Raw genomic sequence first — 20,686 nt, forward strand, 5'->3', positions numbered from 1 at the left:
AAGATAAAGTCCTTTAAGGATAGATACATGTGTATGTATAAAAAACCAGAAGTTTATTTACAAAAACTTCACCCCAGCAGGCTGTAACTTGCTGACCCTGAGTTTATAAAGTCTGTACTCTAAAAAAAAAATCAATCAGTCAGTCAATCAAAGGGGAAAAAGAAGATAAAGTCCTTTGCAGACTTTCTCCATTGACTGTAAGCTACTACAGACAGTTGAATCTTAGGTTGCACCAGGCAATAAGATGATGAAGTGCTTATAGAACTTTGGCACATTAGTTAATAACGGGCTTTTCTTCCTTAAAGCCATCCTATTTGACTTCTTGGATTCAATTGGTGAGCACTGATATATTTTCGTACAAGTTTCACAAATTTTAAACTCGAGCTTTGTGATTAGAATGTTCTGCTTGAACTCTTAATGGCGGATGGAAGACAAATGGCTTGTTAACATTTCTAGATGATTCAGAAGTCCATTCAATAAAGAATTAGGAAATCCCTGCTAAGGCCCTGGTGGTGTATAGGGGCTAGCTCAGCAGTGGTGGTGACAGGACAGTGTATAATGGGGAGACCCACGAGCCAAAGGATGATGACCCCACAGGGTGGTAAGGGCTCCAAGGCAGGGAAAACAAAACTTGTTGGAGCTGGAGAACAGGACACTCAACCAGCCTGGCCCAAGGGTCAGGATTGTCTGAGATAGCTTCATGGAGGACGTGATGCTGGATGATGCCTTGAAGAACTGATCAGGAGGACTTTAAGATGTGTTCCTTTCAAATTCTTGTGCTGCTTTGGATTTGAGACTGAAGTAAAAAGTTGACCACAAGATCACAGGGGCTTCATATCTTCAAGATACCCCACATCTTCAACAAGACAACTGTGCGGCAGCTTTGCCCAGGGGTAGGTGATGCATACATGTGATTTCTTAAACTTCAGGTGGGGAGAAATGCTCTCCGTGACACCCTGTCCTTCTCACTGGCCAGGGTTCCCTTGCTCTAAATCCGCAGGGATTATCACTCAGGGTTCCTAACCTGACTCGGGGATTTGGTGATTTACTCACATGGACCAGACATCCACTTTTGGACCGTTTTTCTGATGAGCAAGCATTTCAGAGGCCATGTAGGCAGGGCTTGCACAGTGAGTGCTTAACTGCTCCTGAGAAAGACCCTCCAACTTCATGGTATTACTCAATCCAAAATCTGAAAGATTTACAAACCAGCGGAGTAAAAAGTTCACCTCCAGCTGAGAACACTTTAATTCTTCTTAGCAGCAGTTGGAGAAAGAGGGTCAATGAATACTTGATAAAATAGTCAGTAAAAACATTTTTTTATAGCAGCAATTCTCATGGGAATAGAAATGCAGGAAAATGGGGTGAGACACTGTCTTTACATAAGATCGCTTAATTTTTGGCTTTAAATTCTTGAGTTTTTCTTTGAGTCAGCTTTCTAGGAATGTTTGCTTTAGCTTGTGCCTGGCATTTCGTAAGTTGTCATTTACATTCCAGTAGATTGTAAAGTTTCTTATTTGACAGCAGAACCATGATGAGGCCAAATAGTATCGGCCTTTTAATCCAAACATTGCCTCTCCAGCCTCCACACCCCCATTCCCTATCGCCTTGGGAAACTGGCTCCCTTGACTTATTTTTGTTTTCTGCCTAATTCTTCTCAGAGTGCAATCTCAGCTCTGCCTCTGTGCCTCCATTTCCTCATCTGTAAAATGGGATATTACTATCTACCTCATAGGGTTTTATATGATTTGAAAATATTCACCTAGGTTAAGTGCTTAGAGCACATTGTAAAATGCTCCACTGATATCAATGACTGTTATGATATTATTATCATCATTATTTTTTTCTTGCACAATTTGTTGCCACAAAGCCAGGAGGAAGAACAGCTTTTGCTGCTCATTACATGTAAGAGGAGAGGACAGTGCCTGCTGGGTGGCAGTTACGGTTCAGCAGGAAAAAGCTGGCTCTACCTGGACAGCCAAGGCCTCAGAGAGGTCAGAGGGAGAGAAGGACCCAGTGGTCCCCAATTCAGGGCCCGCAGAATTTCCCCTAGACACAAAGGCAGCAGGGGGACAGACAGAGCTTTGCTCCTTGGGGTCTTGGTCTATGTAAAACCACCAGTGAGGGGGCTTCCCTGGTGGCGCAGTGGTTGAGAATCTGCCTGCCAATGCAGGGGACACGGGTTCGAGCCCTGGTCTGGGAAGATCCCACATGCTGTGGAGCAGCTAGGCCCGTGAGCCACAACTCCTGAGCCTGTGCGTCTGGAGCCTGTGCTCCGCAACAAGAGAGGCCGCGACAGTGAGAGGCCCGCGCACCGCGATGAAGAGTGGCACCCGCTCGCCGCAACTAGAGAAAGCCCTCGCACAGAAACGAAGACCCAACACAGCCAAAAATAAAATAAACAAATAAACTCCTACCCCCAACATCTTCTTAAAAAAAAAAAAAAACCACCAGTGAGCATGACTGGCCTGAAGAACTCAGGGCTGGGGGCCGTGTCCCCAAAGCTGTAAACCATCAGTGAATCGCACAGTGAGATTGACGGCCAGGCTTCTCTGAAGCCCACACAGCAGCCCTCTCAGCTGTAACAACACAGTTTGGTTTCAGGGTTTTATTACTTCAGTGGGAATCTCTCTGAATTCAGGTAGCAATTCTTGAAAAACAGAAAAAAATTTTTAAGCATGAGCAATTTTTCCTCTCAAGATTATTTTGTCAAAAGCTTATTTGGAATAAGAACATTTTGAGAGAAATCACAGAATGGTTTTACAGACAACAGAGTAACTGCACTTATAAAATGCTGAATTTAGATTTTTAAAAATTATTTTTTGGTTGCGTGGCTTGTGGGATCCCAGTTGCCTGACCAGGGATCGAACCCTGGCCCTCGGCAGTGAAAGTGCAGAGTCCTAACCAGTGGACCGCCAGGGAATTCCCCTGAATTTAGATTTTTTTTTTTTCACTTGCACTTATACAACATTTTAAATGAGACATCATTTGAATTAATATACTACATGATAGCTTAATATGAAAATAGACTCTGCATGTGTATCATATATTTCCATCAAAGCATCCACTATTAAATTTCCACTGTATTTTGAAATAATATCACTTCACCTGGAGAAAAATGCCATAACTCTTAGTGCTGCCTCCTGAGATCCTTTGAGCCTGTGTTTTAAAGAATTAACGTCATAGTCGGCTGGAGTGATGAAATAGACATAGATGTTTATACTTACCAACAATTTCGATGTTGCTGTGTTCATCCAAAAGAAAAATTTCAGCCTTCAAGTCCCTAAATAGACCAAGAAAAGTAAGTGTTACCTACTAATATTAGTATTTTGTATTTGAGAATATTGCAGCTGTAGGCTAAAGGGGGTTCTTTCTTTTTAAAAAAATTTTTATTTATTTATTTACTTATGGCTGTGTTGGGTCTTAGTTTCTGTGCGAGGGCTTTCTCTAGTTGCAGCAAGTGGGGGCCACTCTTCATCGCCGTGCGCGGGCCTCTCACTATCGCAGCCTCTCTTGTTGCGGAGCACAGGCTCCAGACGCGCAGACTCAGTAATTGTGGCTCACGGGCCTAGTTGCTCCGCGGCATGTGGGATCTTCCCAGACCAGGGCTCGAACCTGTGTCCCCTGCATTGGCAGGCAGATTCTCAACCACTGTGCCACCAGGGAAGCCCGGGGATTCTTTCTTGACTTGAGTCTTAAAAGTGATAATGGATTAAAATTCTGAGTTCCCAGAAAAAACAGAAAACAGGGCAATATGCTTTCAGATTTCTGTTCATAGCTTTGTCTTGACATCGACAGCCTGCTAACTTGAGAATCATCTCATTTTAAAGTGGGAAGCTTGTTGAGAAATGAATGATAAGCACTCCTTATATGAATCATTAAGAAATTGACCAGACAAAATGGAGCTGCTTCTTTTCTAATCAAATCATATTTGGAAAGAATGCAGTTAAAATCACTGATTGGCTCCTAGGTGACCATCCAGAATCCTGTCTAAATATAGCATTATTTTCGGGATTGTCTCTTAGAGGCATGGGACTCAGGGTAAATCATGCAGAGCACTCTCCTCCTGCCCAGTATTTCAGGCAGGTGAAATTTGGCTAAAATGAACGAACACCCTGAGTATCTGAGAAGGGTCTTCTCAGGAGTCTGCATGGAAGAAATTAGAAGTATTGTCATCAAGTATCATAGGAGCCACATTTTTTTTTGTTTTTGTTTTTTTAAGAATCAGCTAACTGAAAAACTAGAACAAAACTCTTCTAATTTTCTCTCAGTCACCCAATTGTGTGATTCATTTGGTAGGGCCAAGTCCCCTAAGTGGAGGTCCAAAGAAAGACCCCTAATTTGCAGTACCCTTGGGAGGCAGCAAAGGCAGCATGGCCAACTCCAGGTTTCCTTGGTAACGTTCCCAGGAGTTTCAAGGGCATTAAATAACATGATAGATTTGTATCTTCGCCATTATGTACAAAGATAATGTAGTAGGTGATCTCTGTATATTTTAGCCAGAAATATAACGAGGGAGAAGAGATCAGGGAGGACTTAAAACAAATAATTAAAATACGATCATTAGAAACAAGAACACATTTTCAGACCTAGTTTGCTTCCTCTTCCCCCACTGCCACACATTCTATCAGAGCTGTTTGTTCTCCTGTTCATCTCTCCTCTCTTTGGTGTATAGGCTTATTCAAGGGAGAGGTGATGGTACGGGTGGGAATGGGAACCCAGCTGGGACAGCGGGGCTTAGCAGGCCCTTGCAGGGGACTCTGCTGCCTTCTTCTGCCCTGACCTTGCTGTGAAGGACAGCAGAGCCTTCTGCTTCCTCTAGCCATGGCTGTGTTTACCCATCCAAGTGGTTTTGAGTGATTAAAAGTTTGACAGCCATTAGGCAATTAAGTGAACAAGTTGCTTTAAAAATAACCAGTTATGCAAGGGTTTGTCAGAAACCATCTCCCCCATTGCTCAGATGAGTATCTTCATCATCTCTTCTGTTTGAAGTCCATTATTCTCCTTTCTTGGAGTTTGTCCCATTTGAGGAGCCCGTACATCAGTGCCTTTTGTGTGTTTTGGAAAGGGGTCATGTATATAGGAATACCAGGATGACCAGGAATGAAAAGCTATAGCACTAAGTTATAGGATGACTTGAAATCCCTTTCTAGCCTCTGGAATTCTACTGAAAAGGAGAGATGGAGAACAGTGACGTGAAATGAGCTATGTATAGTTTAGTGTATTCGGGATCTTGGGAATAAGCTACTGTGATCTTTCCCAAATCATAAGACACTTTATAAGGCATTTGAAAAATCTGGGTGGATGGGAATAATAGACACATTGTAAACCAGCTAATTCCATAGGCTGGCCTCAATAGAGTTTCCCCCCAATCAGTAAACCCATAAAAGTTTGCCTGAATCCCTCTCACATTCATCAGTGCCACATTCTGTTACTTTGATATATTTTATTTATAAGAAGAGAAAAAAATCTCCCTCTAAACTGTAGTCCTATTTTTCACATAAGCACAGTTACTTATGAGCTCAAACTGAGCGCTGGAAAGGAGAGGAAGAGATGGCCGCTGTTGCCTCAATTCTGTTCTCACGTGGATGTTTGAGCCGGTGCTCAATTTCTCACGATGGCATATCCAGTGACGAGCTTCTCAAGGACACTGATCTTCCCTCCAGAGAACTTGGCTATGGACCCTGTGCTGGGCTCACTGTCAGTAATTGACACTTTCACTTCCCTTTCACTCAGTTTTGTTTCTTTTTCTTTCCTTTTGATGTGGACCATTAAGTCTTCATTGAATTTGTTACAATATTGCTTCTGTTTTATGTTTTGGTTTTCTGGCGGGGAGGCATGTGGGATCTTAGCTCCCTAACCAGGGACTGAACCCACACTGCCTGCATTGGAAGGCGGAGTGTCAACCACTGGACCACCTGGGAAGTCCCTCTTTTTCTTTTTTAATTGAAGTATAATTGATTTACAGTGTTGTGGTAGTTTCAGGTATACAGCAAATGATTCAGTTATACATATATATATATTCTTTTTCATATTCCTTCTCATTATAGGTTATTTCATGATACTGAATATAGTTCCTGTGCTATACAGTAGGACCTTGCTGTTCACTTAGTTTCTTTTGATCCCAGATCTCATCCAGGTGGTTGCTGCCAAGGTATAGCTCCATCACCATATAATAAGAGATGTCTGTCTCCAGTGTTCACACAGCTGGGTAATTTTAGGGTGTTTAACCATTTGCTGGATCCAGGATTCATACTTTATATCCTTTAGAACATAGAAGTCTCACTTGCTTTCTTCTTCTTGATGATTTTGATGGCTACCTACATCACTGGAGATGTAAATGATGCCCAGCGAAGGTTAACTAATAAAAACAGCCAAAGCAGGCTCAATTAAACACACACATGTGCACACACACACACACAGACACACACACACACAGACACACAACAGGGAGAATACATAATGATAGACATTTTCTAAAGTAACCTTGTTAAATTGGGACATGAATGAGACACCATATTCTTATGTATACCTGAAGCTGAACTCTTTAGAAGGTCAGGATTGATAGTAGCTATATTGAAAAGTAATTATATTTCAGCAATCTATTAACTACACTGTTGTGGACTTTTCTGACATAGCCGTCAACAAAGCTGATAGGGTTAGCCTTTTAATTGTAAAGGACACATTTATTAATAAAAAATTAACAAATGGTTTACATCTTAGAATGCATATCAACCAAAACCAGAAGACATAATTAGTTCAGAAAGAAAAATAGTTAAATATGGAAAGAAATCCTGTACACCAATAAAATTAGCTATGAGGCATTCTAGGAAAACTCGTTAAAATTCCTCCTTAATTCTTTTAATAGTTGTTAGTTTGACAGCAAGAATTTCTCCCTTTGTTTTTAGTAGGAACAGATAAAAAGGGATTTTATTTGAATAAGAAAACCAAATAGAAGTTATGCTGTGATTATTTTTATCTTGTTTTTTTGGATTTATTTTTATCAATTGTGAAAATGAATTGATTTTAATATTGGGATACATACACACACACACACACACACACACACACACACACACACACACACACACACACACACAGCTTTTCCATCACTTTGGCAAAGAGCCCTTGTTGGTCATTTTGCCCACCATATATGTCCCAACCTTCATGGTGTGAGGGAAGGTCATCTTCAGATCGCAAGAGATCTTCCTGCACCATGCAGGCACCTGAGATCCCTTTGTTTCCTTTCCAGGGCTGGGAGTGCCTGCCCAGGTGATTGGGGCTGGTGACAGAAGCATTCACCATTGCGTCCACTGCTGCGGGCATCCTCGATGAAACCATCCTCTGTAAAGCCCATCGATCCTGTGGCCCCAAAGAGGTGACTTGTGACCATTAACAGTTGCTGCTCTTGAATTCTCTGCAGACATTTCTGAAGCCCCTGGATAAGGCAGGTACCAACGCTTCCTCTCTCTTCCCTTACTCTCTGTCCCTGCTGTGTGTGCTCAGGCATGCAGGATGCTCAAGCAGAATCAGCGTGTGTGTTATTAACCTAACATGGTACGTGATGTCAGTGAATGGCTTGCAGTTCCCTTGACACCCAATCCCAGGCCTTGTACAAAATTAACATTTCTCTTCACAGAGCAGAGAGTCAGACCATGTGTTAAATGCCTTATCAGGGAAAAATCAGCTAAATTATAATCAGGGCCTCTTGACTTGCTTTTTTAAAAAAATAATATTCTTTATATTTTAGGACAGAAAAATAGAACAGGTACATACCCATATACCTCCCTCCCCTGTCTATGGTTTCTCCTATTACCTCTTGCATTAGTGTGGTACATTTGTTGCAATTAATCAACGATAGATGTTGATACATTATTATTAACTAAATTCCATAGTTTACATTAAATTTCACTCTTTGCATGGTGCAGTTTTATGGCTTTTCACAAATGCGTAGTGTCATGAATCAACCATTACAGTATCATATAGAACATATATATATTATTTTGAAAGTATTTTAATTTAGAAATAGAAAACATATTGAAAGAAGAAAAAGAAAGAAAACCACAAAATATATAGGAAATTTTTACTCCATGAGCTTCTCAATCCTCACTTGTTCACCATACCCAAGATGAAAAACACTTTTTAAAAAAATCAAACAATTTATTTTTTTTAATTCTTAAAAAAAATCTATTTATTTAGGCTGCATTGGGTTTTCGTTGCCCCGCACAGGTTTTCTCTCATTGTAGTGAGTGGGGGCTACTCCTTGTTGCGGTGCGCAGGCTTCTCGTTGCAGTGGCTTCTCTTGTTGTGGAGCACGGGCTCTAGGCACACGGGCTTCAGTAGTTGTGGCACGTGGGCTCAGTAGTTGTGGCTTGTGGCCTCTAGAGCACAGGCTCAGTAGTTGTGGTGCACGGGCTTAGTTGCTTCACGGCATGTGAGATCTTCCCAGAGCAGGGCTCAAACCCGTGTCCCCTGCATTGGCAGGCAGATTCTTAACCACTGCGCCACCAGGGAAGTCTGAAAAACACTTTTCTAAAAAGGTATTCAGCCACGAACAATGATGTTATTGATAAGAATGTGGACCAATTTCACAAAAAAGCCAATGAATCCCATTATAGCAAATGAAATTATAGTTTCATTGGCCTAATAATCCCCTCTGCTTCACCTATTCATCCACCTCCACTCCCTCCAAACTTCTGGCGACTGCTGACCCTTTTACTGTCTCTCCATAAAGTGGTGCCTTTTCTCTAATGTCATGTAAAACATGCAGTGTATAGTTTTCATAATATGCATTTAAGGTTCCCTGTGTCTTCGTATGGCTTGATAGCTCATTTCTTTTCAGCACTGTATAATATTCCACTGTCAGGATGTGTGCAGGTTTTGGTGTGAACCTAAGTTTTCAGCTCAATTGGGTAAATGCATAGGAGCATAATTGCTGGATCTTAGGGTATGCTTAGCTTTGTGAGGAACCGTCAAACTGTTTTCCAAAGTGGCTGTACCATTTTGCATTCTCACCAGCAATGAATGAGAATTCCTATTGCTCTACATTCTCACCAGCATTGCCAGTTTCTTTTTAATTTTAGCCATTCTAATAGGTATGTAGTGGTTTCCTATTTTTACTTTAATTTATAACTCCTTAATGGCATATATGTTGAGTATCTTTCTGTATGTTTATATGTGCCATCTGTATATCTTCTTTGGGGAGGTTTCCAGGTTTTTTGTCCATAGTTAATTGGATTGTTTGTTCTCTTGTTGTGTTTTATGAATGCTTTGTATATTTTGAATACCAGTCCTTTATCAGATATGTATTTTGCAAGTATTTTTTCCAAGAGCTGCTTTTGTAGAGCTGGAAACAGTTCTCTTTCTCCCTAAAAGACATTATACTACATATATAGGTCAATGAAATGCAATTAGCTGCAAACTTGTGGTAAGGGCTTTAAAAGTGCTGAGCTTACATTGATGCCTGAGTATATATAACCTACCTTACTGCTTTTTATTGTAGCAGAACAATTAGTTTTTGCAGTCTTTTCTGGAAGTATCTATTTTTATAGTTAGGCAGACTTAAACTACAGCTAAAAGTTGGCTAGATTTTGCATCTTAAAAATCCTTAATGTTTAAGGGATAAAGCTGACTATACATTTAAATTCCAAAGGGAAACTTGATAGTCACTGTTTAAAGGCCAAAGACTATGTTTTCTAATCATATTCTAAATACAGAGTTGTATAGCGCAAATCCTTGTTACCACTTTAAAATACTGGCTGCGGGCTTCCCTGGTGGCGCAGTGGTTGCGAGTCCGCCTGCCGATGCAGGGGACACGGGTTCGTGCCCTGGTCCGGGAAGATCCCACATGCCGCGAAGCGGCTGAGCCCGTGAGCCATGGTCACTGAGCCTGCACGTCCAAAGCCTGTGCTCCGCAATGGGAGAGGCCGCAACGGGAGAGGCCACAACATTGAGAGGCCTGCGTACCGCAAAAAAAAAAAAAAAAAATACTGGCTGCCACACAGCTAGTGGCATGTCATAGTGGAAACAATTTCTTACCTTGCTTAGGAAGATGAGGGCTGTACTGTGGCTCACAGCTCATGTTGGATCGGATACTGTGGCACCCAGGCTCTAGAGCTTTCAAGCCCCTCACTCAATTCTGCTACCTCAATAGCAAAGATTGCCCCTCTTTCTACTCAAGGAAAACTTTATATATATAGAATGTTCTTGCTGGGAAACACTGGATGACATGAGTTTTTTCTTTTCGTTAGAGAAGCTTGTATTTTCTAGACTGAAGGAAACAAGGTCATTTTTTAGCTAGAACAGTCAGCATTTTCCATTTTTCTTAGTTGTCCTACCATAAACCTGCTCTGGAGGTGAAGAATGTTGGTGAAATTTGGTTAATAGTTATCCAAATAACATGTGATGTTTGTTTTTTGTGGGGTGGTGGAAAAACACAACATCTTATGACATTGATCATCTTCAAAAAGTGAATCCCATTTCAGGAGGAAATAAATTTGAAGAAACAATATCATAGAGGCTAGGAAGTACTCTCCCAGAAGGGTAAGGAAAGGTACTTGGTCTATGCCTTGAGATCAGGGTTTTTTATGAAATGGAGAAATCAGTCTTATTAACCACAACTTGGTGTTTATAAAAGTCTTCAAATCATCGAGCTCGGGCTTAATACTCTGTTGAAGTTATAGCAGCTTATCCTATTACATATTAGTGCTTTTTATTCTAGGAAGAAATATAATTCAGTATTTTCCACGCACCAAGTATTAGCCAGGACAAGCTCTTTGCTGTAATGAACAATTCCAAAGTCTTAATGGCTTAACACAGTAAGCATTTACTTCTTGCTTCTGTCATGGTACAGTGTAGGCTGAAGGGATAGTGTGTGGAGGGCTCTACTTCACATGGTCATTAAGGTTCATTCATCTGAAAAGTCCCCCATCTCCAGGCCTTTGGAAGCCTCTTCTGGATCTTCTGCATCTGGCCTGCAATGAGAGATGAGAAGTGGGCGGATTTTTATGGATCAGGCTTGGAAGTGGCAAACGTCCTTTCTGGCCCTGGTTCCACTGGCCAGTCACGGAACCCCACCTATCTGTGCGGGAGGCTAGGAAGTGTAGTCTCAAGGTATGCCCAGGAGGAAAATAAAACAAGATTTAATGAATCAAAGTCATCTCTGCCACACACACACAAATCTGTGGAGAGAAGATGAATACCTTGGGGAACCCTCAAAATCGGATGAAATTTCTAGTTACATTGTTTATTTAGCCTCTTTCTATGTTTTTGGGAATAATTGACTTCATTGACTTGACTTCTTGTATTTTGGGAAATCAGAAACCTAAACCTCAACTTTTCCCCTGAATAAATGGTCATCCATGAATGCATGTCCTAGAAGATTAGGGAAGTTTAAGCAAGATGTCCCCTGAGTGGGATCCCACAGTGCTGGATGGTTCCTATTTTCTCCCATCTTCTGCTGATTTCATTTGAGGTGGTGGCAGAGAGATGAGAGGAAAAAAGGTACAAGATTTGTAATTGCAAAGCACAAATAATGGACTTGAACTAGCGTTTACTTTGGGCCTGTGACTGAAGGGAGAGAAGGAACAAAAACCCTCTTAAAAAAAGCCACACACTTTCAAACCTGACATCTGACTAAACTATGGATTGCTGTTATTGGGGATTAGCCCACATTGACACCTTGAAAACATTCTGGGGTCAAGAAAGTTCCACAAATAGTTCTTAAAGTCATTCTCTTGGCACCTCATAGAATCTTTGCAGAAAAGAAAATTTGCTCAGGGCGGCCTTTTCTGTTTGGGAATATATTACTTTTATGGACACCTCCGCTCCCAGCTGAATTCGTTCGTCAAGTGTGAAAGCCACTGCAGATCTAAGGAGGCAGTTTCCCTCAGGGCTGGATTTGTAGCCTGGGTTTAAATGTCCTGCTGCATTGAAAAGGCATGGGAGAAATCACAGATGCAGCGCTCTGGTGAATGGTTTCCAGTCTGTGGAGAATAAATAGACTTCCGGAGAGAGGGAGTATTGGAAAAGTCCCAGTGTTTATCACGTGGGTTTCTGTTTAGAAAACCATTGTGCCCAAGTCATCCTCCTGGAATTCCACTGCCCTCTTATTTGTCCTTGTATGAAAAAGGTGTACGTTTTTGGCCTTTTTGATCCACTAAACCCCTTCTCCCTCAATCAATGGCAATTTAATGAGAACACTAACCACAAATCAACAAGACGTTTTTTTTTTTTGGCCGTGTGGCTTGTGGGACCTTAGTTCCCCGATCAGGAATTGAACCTGGGCCCTCGGCAGTGAAAGCACAGAGTCCTAACTGCTGGACTGCCAGGGAATTCCTGAACAAGATTTTTCTCTGTCATGTGAATGTCGGAACATTTATCCAAGTGATGCTGACTGCCGGTGCAGGGCAGTGGGCAAACTTCTAGGCAGTTTTGGGGTAATTTTGGCTTACGTAGAACTACTACAGAATCATAATCTATGTGAAATCTGTGCCTATACTCATTTTTTAGTTTTAGGTTGAAATTAGAAAACCACAAAATCATGTTAGAATCATTGAGTGACACTCAAGGTTGTTCTTCAACAATGATGGAGAAGGTTGGAAATCAGAAAGTGTCAAATAGTTGACAGTTTTTACCCAGGACCCTCAATTTGTGCCACCAGAAAATACCTGCACAGAGAACTCCATACTCCAGTGAGACATTTTTCCTTTTCTTGTTGGTATTTGTTTTGGAGCCAGCCACACAGACAGTAACCCTGACTGTAGGTGACAGTGCTTGTTTTTCTTATTGTTTTGAAAGTTACAGGAAAATAAGAAGCAATTTCTGAGGTGGAATAAAGCAGGTTTTGTGTGTGTGTGTGTGTGTGTGTGTGTGTCTGTGTGTGTGTGTGTGTGTGTGTGTCTGTGTGTCTGTGTGTGTGTGTGTTTGCCTGTGAAGCTATAGGTCTGAATAGTATCTAATTAAAATCTGATGTAGGGTCAGTAGTCCTACTGTTGTATTGAACAATTAATGCTTGATAATGCTAAGGAAATGGTCTTCTAATACTTCTTACTCACTTTCAGAGGATAACAAAGGTGTTTCTCAGGAAGGTGTTTGCCTCTTCTTCTAAGACTGGAGCAGAGGTAGGGCTGGTGTGGGTCAGTTCAGGGACTCTTTGGCTTTAAACCCATGGTCACTCTTGGTTTTCCAAACTCCCCTCTCCCCCACCACTCCCATCTCTAAATCACCTACCTCAGGTAGATCCTTATGAAAGGATCCCCTCTTATCCCAGAAATGCACAACTTTTATTATACATATTTTCTCATGTTTCCTCAGAAATACAGTACTTTCTTCTGCAGAGTATATAGTGCCAGAAATTAAGAAACACTAAGCTTTCCACAGAGGTGCACACATTCTATCAATCAAACTCAAATAACCACCTCAGTAATCCATAATTGTCACTGACTGTATAGTTCACATCGAACATGTAATCATCACAGACAATGGCTTCATACTTAGCCCCCTGACAGACTAAGGTAAGAAGTATAACAATGGAGAGGGGTGTGTTCTGTAGACCAGTTGCCAATGCTACAGGCAAGTGGATCCACCCTTCCTTGGGCCAGAGAGGAAGGTTATAGCTTCCTCCCTCTCCCACTAATAAAACGTGCATCTGCAAGTGTTCAGATTGATCATGACTCTTCCAGTGCCTAAAGAATAATCATCTCTGGTTGCTCTTTGGGGAGAGAGCATCCCCACAGTGCAGAGTTGATGCAGCAAATTATAGGATGTGTGGGCAATTTAGAAGTGAGACTGAAAGAATCCAAGTTGTAAATTCTTGTTCCTTTAGAGTTACAAGTTAATTTTAAATATGTAGACATCATCCTGGGTAAGGGAGGCCAGAAGCTTTCCCCAGAACCTCCTGTGGTTCAGATTTACTTCTAATGGTGGATATACTCAGGTTGGAGTCATTTTGCCCTGGTGACCATCAGCATAGGGAACACTGAGCTGACAAGGAGGCTTTGGACAAAGGCTGTGGAGGTGGGTGGCCAGTGATGTCTGACCCAGGTGTCCTAGCCTCTGACACCATCACTCAGGGTTTCTTGTGACTAGGAATAGATCCCTGCAGAGTAGGAGTATAAGGGGGAGTCTAAGGCCCAGGGGCCTCCTGTCTCCATCCTTACCCTCTTGGGCTGCTCCTTCCTCTAAACAGAAATACCATCCTTCACACTTCTCTCTCTGACCCTCATTAGTCTATCCTTCCATCCAGTGTATATTTGCTTGGCTACCAGCTAGCCTTGTACTAGGCAGTAGGGACACAAAGATGACAAGGCACAGCCTCTGCCCTCAAGGAGTTCATGTGGGGGACAGATATGTGAACAAATAATGTCAATACAGTAGGAAAAGCGACATGCCTAGTACTGTGGAGGCTCAGAGGGGACTTGGTACCTTTTTCTGGGGGAGGTGGGGGGGTAGCTTGGAATAAGAGTTGATGTTTGAGATGGGTCTTGAAGGAAGAGTAGAAGTATGCCAGGTAGAGATGGAGGAGAATTAAGGTGCTCATTTGGCAAAGTTTAGAGTTTATTGTGTAGGCAACATCAATCCATTCTAAGCAGGAGGGGACATGGTTGGACTATTAGAAAAATAACTCTAGTAGTAATTTAGAAGGCACCTTAAAGGACTTTAAGACAAGGAGACAATGAAGATGAGACATCATAGTCTGGTAGGCAAAAGTGAGGACCTGAAACAAGATAGTATGAGCACTTCCATTAGCTATGTTAAAGCTCATTCATCCAGAGTCTATTCATTGTAAGCCAGAAGGTATGAAATATGAGTATTTAAAAATCTGTTAAATGTATTCCTCCCCAAGTACGACCAGGCATATTCTGCTTAGTAGGATGACAGACTGATTTGGGGGTGTGCTTTGGTGCTCTGAATAGTAACACTCCTACTAATACGAATACACTAACACTAAAGGCAATAACAAATAAATCTTTTCTTTTGTTGGAGCAGCTCTGGGCCCTTTGAGATAGAGGGTTTCCACACTTGGGCACAGTGCCCGCAGGGGCATGTGGATGGTGGGGACAGAGTGGTTGGGAAGGCCTGCTTCAGGGTCCTCAACCTTGGCCTCCCTGGGGCTTCCATCCCAGGCCTCTTGAGGTGTGGTACAGATTAGAGCTGGAGTCTTAGGGGCATTTCTCCCAAGTAGCACTGTCCCTACACGTGGCCAAAAGAGCAGAATCTCTATGAGGATAAAGGCAGCTGAGGCCTGTCTCCTGCCACTGCTGATACCCTCTTACCAGAAGGGAGCTGGTGAACAGACTTGGCCTCCAACCTTAGCAAGATTTCTAATCCCTGCTCTGATACAGAATTTACTTTCCTTTCATCCCTATTCTTTGAGGTAACATTGTATTTCTTGAAAGGCATAATGATTTCAGAGTCAAGTTGACATCCTCAAATTGGCAAGAAATAGCCCTTGTTAAAATTGAATAAGTCACATGAATTATTTATTCTCTTCATTGAAGAGAAGATGCACTCACACCTTTAGTTAAATTCTTCTTCTATTCTTTTGGTACTGTCTCTGGAGACCTTTGAACTTTTCTTTTCCAAAATTACCCTAGAACCAAAGGCAGAAACCCGTCTAAACGTAGAGGAAGGCCCACATCTTGTGAGGAGCAGTGTGAACAGACTGGAATCCTCAGTCTCTGGGATGAGACCCATGAGGATCTGCTGATATGATTTGCTTTATGGCATAAGGCAGTTTTCAGATCTTGTGTTTATGTGAATGCTATTCTAGGGTACAGATTTATTCGCAAATGTTTTTATTGCATTCTCCCGAGAACTATTTGATAAACTTCAAAGTACCGACATTTCTGTGGTTATAAAACAAGTGTCAGAGTGTTTATCCGGTTATTCTCTTGGTGTCATTTCTACTCCCTTTCCTAGCCCCATTTCCGCCTTAATTCAGAAACAAAATTCAAAATCTCATAATCAAGTACTTATTATTAAACATAAAAGGATTACTAGAAAAACAAACATCTTGAAAATGTCTCCCAAATCTGACCACAATCATTTAAGTAATGCAGATGACAAAGAGACTCAAGTCAGATTTCTTAACTATGAAGGATGCAGTGTATCTTTCTCAGAGGGAAGGTTTTGAATTGAATTTTCAATGGATGAGGCAGTTGAGGTTTCAGAGATCAACTGGTTTGTCCAAGGTGATAAATATAGCTGTTAATTTTATCGTGTGTGTGTGTGTATGTGTGTGTGTGTGTGTGTGTGTGTGTGTGTGTGTGTGTGTTTTCTACTAGGCTCCAGATGGAAAAGATCCCATAGCCCTTCCCATTTTTCACCTATGAATAGTCTCCCTCCTCATAATCCAGTTATTTCTGGTTCTCTTCTTTCCTACCATGTGCTCATTGGGATTTCCCTGCCCTTACCTTAAATAAGTCTGAGCTCCTCAGGAACCCACCTTGTCCCATTTAGAGGTCATTGCACCCAAACATGCTGTTCTGCTGCTTTCTTTAGTGAGTGACTAACGGTCCATGTGGGGCATCACAGAGATGTCTGTTGCTCAAAAATTATAATCTCCCTCTTCTAACAAGGGGACAGAGATGCATTTCATAAAACCTTTCAAAATGGGTTAAATTGGTGATCATTAAGATGGCCAGCACTATTCATTGCTATCTTGGGCTGTTTCCCCATTAATAAGAAAAATCTTCCACTCACTTCTATTTGTCATTTATGACAATAGCAGACTCTTGGTGAGGAGAAATGTGACTTTCTCCTTTTAGGCTTAAGACTAATGAGCCCTTCCTTAAACCTTGCCTCCTGAGTTTCCCGATGCATTGTTTTTCCCTCCTGGAGAATATTTCACCGATGGTTTGGGTTCTTTTTTCTGTTTTTTTGTTTTGTGAGAGGATAGCATGAGTGTTCATGTGACTGGCCCGCTAAGGACACATGCATATTTCAGTGATAACTCCCAGGGTCCACTTTCCTCCCACTGGCCTCAGACAGCAAAGCGCTTCATTTTGGGGTTAGAACTTCTCTCTGGGATGTGGCACATTTCTGAGCCACATCATTCATGCTCACTAAAGGAGAAAATTCTCCTCCTCTTGTGGGAGGCTCTGGACTCTATCTCAGTTAGGCAACATTTGCTAGTTTCAACCATGATGTTCCTGCCGTGAGGTTTCTGTGGGTGTCCTGCAGAGAGGTCGAAAACCCTCCCAGGTACCCACTGTGACTGTCTCTGAGAGACTGGGGGGCCCCTCTGTTATGCATCCTGACTTCTGGTGTCTGTAAACTCTCCTGGTACCTATACCGCCTCTAATTTCCTCTGGGGAGTCATCCTTTTCCCTCCCCTAGTCCGTGTCATGTAGATGGTCCTGATCACAGCGGTGGGTATGGGTTCTATGTGTAAGCCAGCTCCTCGGAGCCTGTCAGCCACAAGGGCTGCTTCAGGGACCAGCCTTGAAGCAGAGAGTCCATAAGATGCAGTTAGACCTTTCCTGGGCTCCTAAGAGACGTGCAGGGGCCGTCCTTGGATTTGTGAGGAGAGGAGGCAGTTGCTGTGAGCAGCCTGCATCCACGTGGATGCTGAATCTGGAGCCAGTGCCAAGGGAGCAACGCTGAGGAGTGAAGAGTGAGAAATTGGTCCCTGATGACATTGTTTGAGTCTTGAGTCTTGAATCAACCTATGTGAAGCTAGTCTCCTCTGTTGCACCACCAATAAATGATCTTTTCTTGCTTAAAGAGGTTTAGGAGCATCCTTCAAGATGGCGGAGGAGTAAGACATGGAGATCACCTTCCTCCCCACAAATACATCAGAAATAATCTACATGTGGAACAACTCCTACAGAACATCTACTGAACGCTGGCAGAAGACCTCAGACCTCCCAAAAGGCAAGAAAGTCCCCACGTACCTGGGTAGGGCAAAAGAAAAAAGAAAAAACAGAGACAAAAGAATAGGGACGGGACCTGCACCAGTGGGAGGGAGCTGTGAAGGAGGAAAGCTTTCCACACCCTAGGAAGCCCCTTTGTGGGCGGAGACTGCGGGTGGCGGAGGGGGAAAGCTTCGGAGCCACAGAGGAGAGCGCAGCAACAGCGGTGCGGAGGGGAAAGCGGAGAGATTCCCGCACAGAGGATCGGTGCCGACCAGCACTCACCCGCCCGAGAGGCTTGTCTGCTCACCCACCGGGGTGGGCGGGGCTGGGAGCTGAGGCTCGGAGGTCAGATCCCAGGGAGAGGACTGGGGTTGGCGGCATGAACACAGCCTGAAGGGGTTAGTGCGCCACAGCTAGCCGGGAGGGAGTCCGGGAAAAAGTTTGGAGCTGCCGAAGAGGCAAGAGGCCATTGTTTCGGGGTGCGCAAGGAGAGGGGATTCAGAGCACTGCCTAAACGAGCTCGAGACTGGTGCGAGCCGTGGCTAACAGCGCGGACCCCAGAGACGAGCATGAAACGCTAAGGCTGCTGCTGCCGCCACCAAGAAGCCTGTGTGCAAGCACAGGTCACTATCCACACCTCCCCTCCCAGGAGCCTGTGCAGCCCGCCACTGCCAGGGTCCCAGGATCCAGGGACAACTTCCGCGGGAGAACACAGGGCATGCCCCAGGCTGGTGCAACGTCATGCCAGCCTCTGCAGCCGCAGGCTTGCCCTGCATCCGTACCCCTCCCTCCCCCTGGCCTGAGTGAGCCAGAGCCCCCGAATCAGCTGCTACTGTGACCCTGTCCTGTCTGAGCGAAGAGCAGACGCCCTCAGGCGACCTACACGCAGAGGCAGGGCCAAATCCAAAGCTGAACCCTGGAAGCTGTGTGAACAAAGAAGAGAAAGGGAAATCTCTCCCAGCAGCCTCAGGAGCAGCGGATTAAAGCTCCACAATCAACTTGATGTACCCTGCATCTGTGGAATACCTGAATAGACAATGAATCATCCCAAATTGAGGAGGTGGACATCAGGTGCAACTGTACACGTGGAGTTTGCTTTCTACATCTCATTTGTTTCTGGTTTTATGTTTATCTTAGTTTAGTATTTAGAGTTTATTATCATTGGTAGATTTATTTATTGATTTGGTTGCTCTCTTCCTTTTTTCTATGCTTTGTGTGATTTTGTCTACATAGCTTTGCTTTTACCATTTGTCCTAGGGTTCTGTCTGTCCATTTTTTTTCAGTATAGTTTTTAGTGCTTGTTATCATTGGTGGATTTGTTTTTGGTTTGGTTGCTCTCTTTCTTTCTTTCTTTTTAAAATTATTTTTTAATAATTTTTTATTTTAATAACTTTATTTTATTTTATATTTTTCTTTCTTTCTTTTTTACTTCCATTTATTCTGAGCCGTGTGGCTGACAGGGTCTTGGTGCTCCGGCCAGGTGTCAGGCCTGTGCCTCTGAGGTGGGAGACCCGAGTTCAGGACATTGGTACAAGAGAGACCTCCCAGCTCCATGTAATATCAAATGGCGAAAGCTCTCCCAGAGATCTCCATCTCAATGCTAAGACCCAGCTCCACTCAGTGACCAGCAAGCTACAGTGCTGGACTAAAATTGGAGTGATACAGAGAAGATTAGTATGGCCCCTGTGCAAGGATGACACGCAAATTCGTGAGCGTTCCATATTTTTGCTGGAGAGGGTGTGGAGAAAAGGGCACCCTCTTGCACTGTTGGTGGGAATGTAAATTGATAACAGCCACTATGGAGAACAGTATGGAGCTTCCTTAAAAAACTAAAAATAGAACTACCATCCGACCCAGCAATCCCACTACTGGGCATATACCCTGAGCAAACCATAATTCAAAAAAAGTCATGTACCACAATGTTCATTGCAGCTCTATTTACAATAACCAGGACATGGAAGCAACCTAAGTGTCCATCAACAGATGAATGGATAAAGAAGATATGGCACATAGATACAATGGAATATTACTCAGCTATAAAAAGAAACGAAATTGGGTTTTTGTAGTTAGATGGATGGACCTAGAGTCTGTCATACCAAGTGAAGTAAGTCAGAAAGAGAAAAACAAATACCATATGCTAACACATATATATGGAATCTAAAAAAAAAATTGTTCTGATGAACCTAGGGACAGGACAAGAATAAAGATGCAGATGTAGAGAATGGACTTTAGGACATGGGGAGGGGGAAGGGTAAGCTGGGACGAAGTGAGAGAGTGGCATGGACATATATACACTACCAAATGTAAAGTAGCTAGCTAGCGGGAAGCAGCTGCATAGCACAGGGAGATCAGCTCAGTGCTTTGTGACCACCTAGAGGGGTGGGATAGGGAGGGTGGGAGGGAGACGCAAGAGGGAGGGGATATGGGGATATATGTATATGTATAGCTGATTCACTTTGTTATAAAGCAGAAACTAACACACCATTGTAGAACAATTATTCTCTAATAAAGATGTTAAAAAATAATAAAGTCGTTTAAGTGATTTGAATGGGATGTTTGGCCACTTGTAGCCGGAACCCTGTCTGCTAGACTCGTATGGTAGCCAAGAAGTAGCGTGTGTGTGTGTGTGTGTGTGTGTGTGTTTTCTTTTGACTTTTCAGGGATAGAAAAAAAGATGAGGACTGACCCATTCCAAAAATGCTCACCAGTAGATTACCAAGTTATTTAGAATGACAAGCTAGAATGTTAATTTTTAAAAAAGCCTTGTGAGAAAATAAAAAAATAGAAACATCTAGGAAAAAGAGACTTCTAGGTACGAAGGTCACTAA

General features: G+C 42.8%; 1 non-coding gene across 1 annotated transcript; it reads left to right on the plus strand.

Moving 5' to 3' along the window:
- The first annotated feature begins 19,483 nt into the window (after positions 1–19,483).
- On the plus strand, positions 19,484–19,585 carry LOC116763830. The gene has a single exon (XR_004352645.1). It is a non-coding gene; the product is annotated as a U6 spliceosomal RNA (small nuclear RNA).
- The last annotated feature ends 1,101 nt before the right edge of the window (positions 19,586–20,686 follow it).

Source organism: Phocoena sinus, chromosome 12 (genome assembly GCF_008692025.1).
Source record: "Phocoena sinus isolate mPhoSin1 chromosome 12, mPhoSin1.pri, whole genome shotgun sequence".
Classification (NCBI taxonomy): Eukaryota; Metazoa; Chordata; class Mammalia; order Artiodactyla; family Phocoenidae; genus Phocoena; species Phocoena sinus.